The sequence below is a fragment of the Amblyraja radiata genome, chromosome 1, assembly GCF_010909765.2.
Source record: "Amblyraja radiata isolate CabotCenter1 chromosome 1, sAmbRad1.1.pri, whole genome shotgun sequence".
Taxonomy (NCBI): Eukaryota; Metazoa; Chordata; class Chondrichthyes; order Rajiformes; family Rajidae; genus Amblyraja; species Amblyraja radiata.
In genome coordinates this window covers 2,276,899-2,289,506 of record NC_045956.1, presented here as the reverse complement: position 1 = coordinate 2,289,506, position 12,608 = coordinate 2,276,899, and the positions used below count along the sequence as shown (strand labels likewise).

At 42.6% G+C, this 12,608-nt stretch overlaps 1 protein-coding gene across 8 annotated transcripts in view; it reads right to left on the bottom strand.

Moving 5' to 3' along the window:
• gab1 (GRB2 associated binding protein 1) overlaps positions 1 to 12,608 on the bottom strand; it is a 234,172-nt gene that overhangs the window by 179,869 nt on the left and 41,695 nt on the right. Inside the window, exon 1 of one of the 8 annotated variants that reach the window (XM_033012890.1) lies at positions 4,564 to 4,651. The exons of the other annotated variants lie outside the window; for them this stretch is intronic. The gene's annotated coding sequence lies outside the window, so the exon portion shown is untranslated. Of the gene's footprint in view, positions 1 to 4,563; positions 4,652 to 12,608 lie in introns of those variants that run through there. 8 annotated transcript variants of the gene reach the window in all.

Sequence of the window (12,608 nt, the reverse complement as noted above, 5' to 3'; positions counted from 1 at the left end):
AAATCAAATCTAGTTCCATTTAATGTATCTGAGGAAATAAAATCAAATCTCATAAACAATAGACAATAGACAATAGACAATAGACAATAGAAGAAGGGTTTCGGCCCGAAACGTTGCCTATTTCCTTCGCTCCATAGATGCTGCTGCACCCGCTGAGTTTCTCCAGCACTTTTGTGTACAATAGACAATAGACAATAGACGCAGGTGCAGGCCATTCGGCCCTTCGAGCCAGCACCGCCATTCAATATGATCATGGCTGATCATCCCCAATCAGTACACCGTTCCTGCCTTCTCACCATATCCCCTGACTCCGCTATTTTTAGGAGCCCTATCTAGCTCTCTCTTGAAAGCATCCAGAGAACCTGCCTCCAGAGAACTGCCTCTGAGGCAGAGAATTCCACAGACTCAGCACTCTCTGTGAGAAAAAGTGTTTCCTCGTCTCCGTTCTAAATGGCCTACTCCTTTCTTACACTGTTTCTTGCTGAACAATGGAAAGTATTCCAAAGGTGTCAGGAATGTATTTTCTTCAGTAAAAACGGAGTGAACATCAGATAAAAATGTAAAGTCCTTACCTTTACTAAATCATGCAGAAACAATTGCTTAGCAGCTATATGTTTATGGGATATTCAAAGTGAGTCAACTTAAAGTAAAACGTAGTTAACAATTCTTTCTTGTGTGGACAAATTAATCTGAGATACATGAAGCTGTTTATAATGTTGTGAATGTGAATTTTAAGCAGGAAAAGCAGGGTATCATCAGTTCACCCCTTCATCTTAAAGTAAGTATTAAAGTGGTCATGCTGGTTCTTTTGTTTGACATGGAAATTCTGACCTGCTCCACCTCCAGAGACCTGTACATTCATTCATCCAAACTATCGGTCTGAAAGCATGCTCGCAAGGAAAAACACTTTAGGTGAGTGAACTCCCATGTTTGCCCTCATCCCAAATCTCGGGAGGTTGCAGGATTAATCAAACAGCAAATTACTCTACACTTAATTAAAATAAAACAATTCACATTAATTGTGAATGGTCGACACTGCGAATCTCAGACTGTGACCAGTGCACTCGTCCCAGAATGAATCTGTAGCATAAAATCTCAAAATGGAAACGACTGGTTTGTGCACATCATTTGGCCAGATAATCAGACATTTGCTCTTTTAAGTGGGCATGGGTCAAGCAAAAGGAGAGAACACTCAGTCTTTTGATCTTCTTTGGGCAACTCAGCAAGGACATTTTCAAGACCTGGGACTATTCCTGGGATTCTGGAACTATTCCTGCAACCTCTGTAAGAAAAATACCAATAGTGCAAGAGAATGTGATTGCTCTTGTTCCCTTAAGGGCCTGTCCCACTTACGTGTCCTTGGCACGCAAATTACGCGGCCTTGTGGTCGCGTTGAGGCGCACGGGCATCGTATGGCTGCGTGGGGCCGGTCCCACTGAGAAGTGCGGAGGGGTATGTAGTTGTGAACGACATTGCCCGGGGCTCCGAAATATTTGTAGTGAACTAAATCTTCTCGCGCCAACGGCCTGTCGCGTAACTGACGGCAAAAGTGGGACAGGCCCAAGACCCTGGCGCGACGCAACGTCTCACCTTCAACAGCAGCAGAAGCAGGCAAACGATCGCCGAACTCGGCCTGGGGCTCACGGCCGTTGCGGTCCGGATCCGCCCCCACTTCTACTCCCAGAGCGGGGCCAAGAAAATTGAAGATAGACACAAAATGCAGGAGTAACTCAGCGGGACCGGCAGCATCTCTGGAGAGAAGCAATGGGTGACGTTTCGGGTCAAGACCCTTCTTTTCAGACTGAAGAAGAGTCTCAACACGAAACATCACCCATTGCTTCTCTCCGTAGATGCTGCCGGTCCCGCTGAGTTACTCCAGCTTTGTGTCCATCTTCAAATGACGTCACGCGCTCCAGACAGCTGTGCGTACGCATGTAATCGCGCCCGACCTTGGTGTAATTTGCATGCCAAGGACACGTAAGTGGGACAGGCCCTTTACTGTCAGGACTTTTATAAACTATTTTACTATAAACAAGTAATTTAGACCAATAATAATTGTATTGCTTTTTCTGGAGGCTGAGGGGTTGATCTGAAAGTATATAAAATGATAAAAGGCGTAGAGGGGGTTAATGGTGAGAGTCTTTTTCACAGGGTGGCAAGGTCAATCAGCACAGGGCAGAGTTTTAAAAATGAGTGTGGGAAAATTCAAAGGCAAGTTTAAAAAAAAAACAGACAGTGTGTAATTGCCTGCAGCACCAAGCCACAAAAGGTGGTACAAGCTGATACAACTGCAACATTTAACATGCATGTGGACAGACATGAATAGAGGGATATATGTGCAGGTACATGTGATTAAATGAGTTTACACGCAGACAGGGTAGGCTGAATGGTCTGTTCTTGTGTTGTGCTTTACTATGTTCTAATCAGATCATGCACAATCTACACCGATGTAAGAGTTATATCATGATAAGCTCAAGAATACCAAATGGGCAAGCACCATCTATAAGTAGCATTCACATATGTCATTTGTTTAAGAAGGAACTGCAGATGCTGGAAAATCGAAGGTAGACAAAAATGCTGGAGAAACTCAGCGGGTGCAGCAGCATCTATGGAGCGAAGGAAATAGGCAACGTTTCAGGCCGAAACCCTTCTTCAGACTGAAGCATATCACATTCACATATGTAAACTGAACCAAAAGTATCATACATTCTACAATGAGTCTACAAGCACAAGATTCAGCGAGTTTGCAACATGCACAGATATTCTGTACACACACACACACACACACACACACACACACACACACACACACACACACACACACACACACACACCAGCACAGTTTTGCAGCAGTAGATTCACTACCTTATAGCGGCAGAAACCAGGGTTCGATCCTGACTACGGGCGTCGCTTGTACGGAATTTGTACGGTTTCCCTGGGTTTTCTCCGGGCGCTCCGGTTTCCTCCCACATTCCAAAGAGGTGCAGGTTTTCACTTCATTTCACTTGCACTTTATGTGCAATGTGACGAATAAAACTGTATTGTATTGTATTGGTTTGTAGGTTAATTGGCTTCTGTAAATTCTCCCAAGTGTGTAGCCAAGAACTAGTGTACAGTTGATTACTGATTGGCATGGACTCGGTGAGTTGAATGGCCTTTTTCCACACTGTATCGCTAAAATTAAAACTAACAACTATAGCTAAGTAAAACTCTCAGGATCAACTTTAGGACTCATATATGCTGATTCTAGGCTTGTGCATTCAAAATTATCCATGCAAGAGATCCAGTTAACACCTCACCAGCATTCCCACATCAAACTCAACTGAAGAGTACTACACATTTTCAGAACATTTTCCCACAATTACAACAAAAACATTTTCCTTTCAGATGCCAGAGAAATACGGAAAAGAACAAACCACAATTTCAATGGGAAAAATTCTTGAAATGTATGAACTATTAAACTGAATTGGACTGAAATATTGCTACGTTGAAGCTGAACTGTCCAAACTATTATCTCATTAAAAAATTATTATGCAGAATCAAAAGAGTGTAAAAAGTGTGATCAAAAGCAAAGCAATGAAAGGTAGAGGAAATACTAGTTTTTATTTTCCTTATCTGAAAGCAGACATTGAAGTGCTATGAATCCACAATTACAGATGAAATACTCCAACATAACTTTAACGAATCATACAATTTTTCAATAACCATTAACTGCACTAATAGTATGCAAATATGGAAACTTATTGGTGGATTAAACATTTATTATTCGTCTGCGGCATAAAGGACCGTGACACATAGTAACAAAAACAAGAGACATTTACCTTAATTTCAATTATAAAATAAGTAAAAAATAATTGAGAGCTTTCTGATAAACAAAACCTTAACTTAATGCCACAACATACCTGATTAAAATCTCATTGCTGTCTTTGACAAACCAATCCCGCATTGATGAAATATACATTTAACGAATAGTACCACAAAAAGATGATTTAAAACACTTAAGTTGATTCCTACCGCAGAACACTTCAGCCAGTTCAACTCAAAACATAAGAACAAAATGTCAAAGTTTTGGTCTGCTTTACTGCTGAGAAAACAATCAGGTTCACCAACAACACCCACAAAGCAAAGTCGTACAGGATGTGGGTGGATGTTTTCTCCTGTGCAGTTTATACATTTGCTTTTTTTTTTTAAATGTTAAACTCAATCTCACTATTTTAGAGTTTTAAAAAAATCTTCCACAAATAAATGGTACCAAACAGCCAAATTCCCACCCCGCCCTAAAGTTAACTCATCTGCAAGCAGATGTTTAAACATACAGAAGCTGCCATATCAGTCACGCTTTAATTCCAACACGTTTGGTCAATCCGATTTTCCTTAGCAACTGCTCATGTTTTGTAGATACGGTTTTTCCAGTTCGAAGTCTGCACTCACTGCTAACCAATTCAGTCAAAGCACTTGAATTCTTGACACAAAACTAGTATTTGCTCACCACACACAGTTGTGCATTACAACAATCTCACCAGTTCTGGGCAAAGATTCAAAAATAAAATCACTGCAACTTACATAATATTGACACAACAAGTCTTTTTCTCACAGTGTCCGATTTCCAACAGGCGAAAAAAAGCTACAGCTTGTTTACCTTTTCAACTCCATGACAAAACCTTTTTTCCCCCCCTAAACTCCCGAATTTGTAGAGGTTATATTTTTTAAAAAATAGAATAATTTGTAAGAACTGATTTTTTAATTTATCGCACTTGGGTGCAGGTGCAGCTGGATCACATTTTCACTTACAAAAGATCAGGCTGCTATAAAGTGAAAACTTCAACATCAGATAGATTCACCACCGAAAATGGTGGCTAGGTTTTGTGCAGGGGACTAACAAATGAAATGACAGTGAATCCACCAGGGACCTACAGAAAAGTAGTGCTGGCTCAGTCTCAGAACTTAGTTTCACTATTTCAAAAGAATACCGAAACAATATTTTAGGACATGAAAAATGCCACATTATCTTTATGTCACGTGCAACACCATTAACCCAGCACGTAGAGCAAAGGTACAAACACCATTTATTCTTTCGTTCTGGGTAACACCACTAATACACACAAATTACTGAAAGAGAAAAACTATGTTTTAGAGATTATAAATAGTTCCCCCGTTGAATCTTCTCCGTACGCTATTCAAGCTTCAGCCCAAAATAAAATTAATTAGGCACTAATATCTCTGTAAATTCCAGCAAAGATTCAAACGTAATCAAAAACGGAGCAAAGAAAAATCTCCAATAATATCTACATTCCTTTCTTTAAGGAGTGGTTTCATTTTTAATTAATTAAATGTTTAGTGAAGAATGAATGGAATTGACCAAATCCCAATAAAAGGTAATCATATGGTAAATATGATTTTGCAGCCTTATGTACCACAGAATCACGTCTTCAAAAATCCAGAGCAAATGATTGTTGGGATAACATCTTGTTTCTAAATACCACCAAAACCATATATTCAAATTCTTATATGTACCTTTTCTTAAAATAAAACGGTCAGAGCAAATGCACACCATTCATAAACCAAATCATACATTTCTGGAGAAACTCAGCAGATCAGGCAGCATCGGTGAAGGGGGAATAGACAGATGATGTTTCGGGAAGGGACCATTCTTCGGGAAAATCAGTCTTAAGATAGGTCCTGACCCGAAATGACATTTGTCTCTGTTTCTCTTCACAGATGCTGCCTGCCCCAACAGGCACCTCCAGAAGATTGTTTAAAAAATCAAAAAAATCAGGATTCTAGCCTCTGCAGTCTCTTGTCTTCATTTAAAATCAAGTCCTCAACCAGAACCAGGGAAGACACTCTTCCAAAAAAAAGCTGCTGAAACTTTGCTGTACTTTGGAATAACTCAGCGGGTCAGACAGCATCTCTGGGGAAAAGGAATAGGTGACATTTCGGGCCGAGGCCCTTCTTCAAACCTCCACCCATGTTTTTGTTAGGTCATTTAACTTCTTTCCTGTCTCTTGCACAATCTTTCCTCACACGTGGAGTCATTGCTGCAGGTCCTGTTCATCCTGTTTGTCCACAACACTTACAAAAAGCGTTGCTTTCAAATCTCTCCATAGCCTGGCTTGGCCCTCCCACTCAACTCCTGCAATCTATAACCCTCTCAGATAATTGTACTCCTCCAACCTTTTTATGTATCCAGATTTTGTTTATAAATCATCCCAGCCGTGCCTTTAGCTCTGGAGTTAGTTCCCTCTGGAGTTTTTAGCTCTTGGATGTTTTTCTCTTTCAAGAAACCCCTTTAAACGCAATCAAACCTGATAGCTCTTGCACGCACATCTTTGGAAACACATTGAGTTTTTATTCTTGTGAAGGACTGCGGTCAGCATGCTGTTGCTAGGGCAAAGGTCAGACTCAAGAACAACAAGGTCATGCAGATTGGGCATCATTGGGTTGAGCACAAGAAACAGGAAGGAAATCCAACAAAGATGTGGATGTTAAATCTGGGAAACTTGCAGAAAGGGGAAACAGGATAATAGCAGTGGGGGTTTTAAATGGTGTGTAGCTGGAAAAGGAGAATCAGTGCAGGAGTGGAACAGTTAAATCATAGAGCAGCTATGATGGTATTTTTAAAGGAGACAGATGTCACCATTCTTTGACCGCCGGCCTGCGGCTTACACCAACCTGAAGCCGCGCGCCGTCTCCGGTGGGGAGGCACCGATTCTGGACTTACATGGACTTTTACCTTGTCTACACATCTGGACGCCCACAGCAACGGCTGCGGAGGGTTGAGGTCCCGACCATGGGGGGAAATGGAGGAGGACTGGCCAAATTTTGTGCCTTCCACCTCAGTGATGAATGCTGTGGTGGATGTTTGTGTTAAATTCTTATTGTGTTTTTGTGTGTTCTTTTATCATTGTACCGCTGCTGGCAAATTCATTTCACTTGCACTTTATGTGCAATGTGACGAATAAAACTGATATTGATTGATTGATTGATATTGACAGAAGAAATGGAGGATCTTGATCTCTGGTGACATGTCGAGGTTTCCAGCAATTTGGTTTGTCAGAGGACAATAGAAAGAGAGATCAGTTTTGATCACCCTGCTATGAGAAAGGTGCCATTAGACTGGGTAAAAGTGCAGAGAAGGTTTACAAGGATGTTGCCGGGACACCAAGGCTGAGCTGCAGAGAAAGACTGGGCAGGTTCGGAGTTTGTTCCTTGAGTACAGGAGGCAGGGAGGTGACTTTATGGAGATGTACAAAATGATGAGGGGAATAGGTAGGGTGAACGCACACAGTCTTTTTCCAAGTTAAGGAAATCAAGAACTAAAGGGCATATATATGTTTAAGGCGAGAGGGAAAATAATTTATAGGAACCCGAGGAGCAACTTTTTCTACACAGAAGGGGGTGGGCAGATGGAACAAGCAGGCAGATGAAATAGTTGAGGCAGGTCCAATACGACATTTAAAGGACATTTGGACAGTCAAGATTGGAAAGGTTTAATGCAATATGGGCCGAACATGGACAAATGGGACTAGGGTTGTTGGGCATCTTGGTCGGCATGGATGAGTTGCACTCAATGGCTCAATTTTGTGATGTTTGACTCAATGACTCCAAGAAATGCAGATTCAGAGCCGGAGACTAAGGAAAGCAGGTCTCCCCACTGCCCATCTAAGGACCTTCTACAGGGGCACAATTGAAAGCATAATAACCTACGGCATCACTTCCTGGTTCGGGAGCTGCAAGGCTCACAAACAATATCAACTAAACAGGACAGTGAAGACAGCCAGCAGGATTATTGGTGCCCCACTCCCTTTCCTGTTGGAGATATACAAGAAGCGGAGCATCAGTAGAGCCATCTCCATCACCCAGGACCCCTACCACCCATCACACCACATCTTCTCCATTCTGCCATCTGGGAAGAGGTACAGGAGCATCAGCTGCAAAACCAGCAGGATGCTCCTCAGCTTCTTCCCACAGGCAATAAGACTGATTAACGGACTGTGTCCCCTCCCCAAATATCGCTCACCAACACATCCAACCCCGCCCATACTTTGACAGTTAGGCACCTGCCAAAGTAAAGCCACTGTCGATCGGAATGTCTGTTTTTTTTATTATATTGTTAATTTTTAGACCTATTTTCTTTTTAACATGGTAATTTTAATTTGTTTTTAAAGCTCTATGTATCATCCTTTTTTAATTTTTTTTTATTTATACACTGAATGGAAACCGATTGAGCAGCGTTTTTTCGTTTCCTCTGTGTATGTGAGTACTCAGTGATATGATATTAAAGAAATACTGAATACTGAATATTGTATAGCGGATCAGGGGAGGGTTTGGCTATTTGGTGAAATGGGAAAACAGAAACAGCTGATTAGATAGTCTCAAGATTGGTGACAAAGATAACACTGAACACTTTGTTAGATCTGAAGGGGTAAAAACAGGCAGGGTAGGCAAATGTATAGAGGTGGTATATTGGGAAGAAATGAGCCACATGATCTCTCCATTCTCCAGGGATGAGCCTGGTTTATAGCGATATTATCAGAAAATATCCCAATAGAAATTCTGAAGAAAAATCACTGAACTGCAATATTCTCGTCCACAGATCTGTTGAATATTTCGACCACATCTGGTGAGAGATGGATAAATGAGTTGCATGCCATCTACGTACAAATCCGAGGTTATTAATGGTATTGAGGTGGTGGCATGCGATGGGAGACAGACGATTCTGAATGGTTACAATATGGAATTTTACTATATCAGCATGTTAATTTCCATATTAAATTATTCAGCAATCAAGTGATCTTAATAGCAATTAACAGGCACTGCCAAATTAAGTTTTTATATTGCATCAAAAATTACACCTACTGAATGAACTATAAATGAAAATCAATCAACTAATTGATTTCGCAAACATTTAATTTCATGGCTGAAACATCACTGCAAGTATTGATGCTGAAGAAATTCTATTTGCATATTAAAACTATTTCATATTGATCAGACAATTAAAATGTGAATTACTTGTAACACCTGCTGTTTCAATGCTACCTCTCTCCCCAGATGAGTCTCATTGCCCAGCTTTCAGTTCCGGCTAAGAATCCCGAATCCTAAACCCACTACTTGTCACTTACCAATGATTATTTAATCGTTCCAGCATGTTATGTTTTTATTGAATGTGTTAAATACCCAAGCTACCTTTTACGTAACAAATTGCATTAGCTGGAGATCAAATTTAGATTTGACCCACTGGCCAGATATTCCAACTTTATTCCTTACGTTGCCGATGCCACAGTTTAAGAATAAGGAGTAAGCCATTTAGAACGGAGACGAGGAAACACTTTTTCTCACGGAAAGTGGTGAGTCTGTGGAATTCTCTGCCTCAGAGGGTGGTGGAGACAGGTTCTCTGGATGCTTTCAAGAGAGAGCTAGATAGGGCTCTTAAAGATAGCGGAGTCAGGGGATATGGGGAGAAGGCAGGAACGGGGTACTGATTGGGGATGATCAGCCATGATCACAATGAATGGCAGTGCTGGCACGAAGGGCCGAATGGCCTGCTCATGCACCTATTGTCTATTTACATATATATTCATGTTTTAACAGAAATTAGCCCCCTACCTGCATTTAATATCCGTGGCAATTAATTCTGATCACTTTTATCCATGCTATATCCCATTGGCCTTTAACCTCGTTTTTCTTCACTGATTTACATAATTAGTTATGTACGTTAGTCATTGACCCTGGAATCGGGTCCAACATTCTCCACAGTAAAGAGGATTTTTCTTGTGCTCCTTTCAAAAAACTCTAAAAACAATCTGCTGCTCCAGATTTCATCACAAATTGGATATAGGCTGCTCTACCTCCTCTATCCTATCCTTTTATTTCTTTAAGCAGAAATGTGTTAGTATTTTGTTTAAGTGAGAAAGGTTGTATTCATACCTCTATCTCCTCAACCCTGTAATCCTGTATCATATCCTTATTGAAGCCTCAATAACTAAATCCCTATCTGATTCATTGGTATCAGGGCCAGATTTAGATGAAGAGAGGCCCTAGGCTATTCCACTTGTGAGGCCCTCCCAATTCCCTCCCAATCCCCAATGTAAGGCCCCTCCCAATCAGCCTATGAAGCCTATAGGTAAATCCGGCCCTGCCGAGGCCCCCCTAGATCTCGAAGCCCTAAGCTTAAGCTTGTGAAGCTTATACGTAAATCCGGCCCTGGTTTGTCTGCTTCCTTTCTCACTAACAGAGTATAGATAGTAAAGGTGAATAAAACCCTTTCATCTGCCATCACAACCAGGGGCGGAAAACCCGGGGGGGGGGGGGGGCAGAGGGGACACGTTCCCCCCCCCCCATGTTTTGAGAGGTGGGGGACATCCCCCCCCCCAAGTGTTTGTGATCCGTATTTTAAAATCTCCGCTTTCCGGGAGAAAGTTGGGGTGGGACTGCTGATCGAGGGCGCCGATTGGACGAGAGAGACATCGGTCAGCAGGCAATGGGGGCGGGACATGACGATTCAGCGCGATGATTGGAGGAGGGAGGAGTGGGGGTGGGACTGAGGATAGAGTGCGGTGATTGGAGGAGGGAGACGTGGCACAGACCTGCGCCTCATCCGCAGCCAGGATCCATCCCGGCCGGGTCTCCGGCGCTGTCCCGTTTGCCAACCCCCCTCCCCCCCCCCCCCCCCACACACACGGGTGGCCAGAGAGATCGGCAGTCAGACGGGCGCGGCGCCCCCAGGCCCACAGCCAGCGCTAAACCCAGCTCACTCTGCCTGTCCCGCCAGGTGAACCTGCCTGGGCTTGCGGGAAATATGGCCAGCACGGAGAAGCAGCGCTGGTATCCCGTCAGTCCAGACAGGGCTATAGTTAACCCCATGAGACAGGCAGAGTTGAGCTGCATTTGGCGCTGGATTGAGCCTCCGAACCCTCGCACGTGTGTGTGTGTGTGTGAGTGTGCGCATGCGCGCGCAGCCGCCAAAAAATTGTGTCCCCCCTGTCCCCTCCATGTTTTGATAGCGAGTTCCGCTCTTGATCACAACCAATGTCGGGGCACCCCAGGGTTGTGTGAGTTCAGCCGTGCTGTTTGCCTTTTATACTGATGGTTGTCGTACAGATACACCAAATCAATATATTCTAAAGTACTCAGATGATACAGTTCTATTATCTCCTTTAAGTAACTCAGACAACCCCGGGCTGCACCAACTCGGCGAGAACAAACTGGTCGAGTGGACTGAAAATAATGCCCTTGAGATTAACACAAAGAAAACAGAAGAGATTGTATTTGGCTCACCATCTGACTCTCATAAAGATTCCATTGTTACCAATGATGAAAAAATCAAGCAGGTGTCTTCATTTAAATACTTGGGGGTAACAATATAACCATATAACAATTACAGCACGGACACAGGCCATCTCGACCCTTATAGTCCGTGCCGAACACGTATTCTCCCCTAGTCCCATATACCTGCGCTCAGACCATAACCCTCCATTCCTTTCCCGTCCATATAACTATCCAATTTATTTTTAAATGATAAAAACGAACCTGCCTCCACCACCTTCACTGGAAGCTCATTCCACACAGCCACCACTCTCTGAGTAAAGAAGTTCCCCCTCATGTTACCCCTAAACTTCTGTCCCTTAATTCTCAAGTCATGTCCCCTTGTTTGAATCTTCCCTACTCTCAGTGGGAAAAGCTTATCCACGTCAACTCTGTCTACCCTCTCATCATTTTAAAGACCTCAATCAAGTCCCCCCTTAACCTTCTGCGCTCCAAAGAATAACGATAGACTATCGGTTATCATGGAATAACCACATTGATCAGATTTGCAATAAGACAAAACAGAGAATCTAGTTTCTCCACCGACTAAGATCATTCGGAGCAAGTAAACAAATCCTTTTATTATTTTGCTTCTGCCGTGACAATGAGTGTTTTGCAGTATTGTAACACTACTTGGTACAAGAGTCTGTCTGCTACTTCTAAATCAAAACTGCTCCACCAAATACAAATCTGCTCAAAGATTGTAGGTCAACAACTACAAAAATTGTATCTATCATCCTACCTTAAAAACATACTAAGGATGGCCAATAACATTTCCTCTGACACCAACCACGTTCTGAATAGTGAGTACAATTTGCTACCATCAAACCGGAGATATAGGGTTCCAGAACGTAATACTGTTAGAATGAGGAGCTCTTTTCTGCACCAGTCAATCCTTGAACTAAACACGGCGCCTTATCCCAGATCAAACCTACGCTGACGGGCCATAAATATGGTCTTCTGATGTTGTGGTGTCATGTCATTGCCATAGAGGGAGTACAGAGAAGGTTCACCAGACTGATTCCTGGGATGTCAGGACTTTCATATGAAGAAAGACTGGATAGACTCGGCTTGTACTCGCTAGAATTTTGAAGATTGAGGGGGGATCTTATAGAAACGTACAAAATTCTTAAGGGGTTGGACAGGCTAGATGCAGGAAGATTGTTCCCGATGTTGGGGAAGTCCAGGACAAGGGGTCACAGTTTAAGGATAAGGGGGAAGTATTTTAGGACCGAGATGAGAAAAACATTTTTCACACAGAGAGTGGTGAATCTGTGGAATTCTCTGCCACAGAAGGTAGTTGA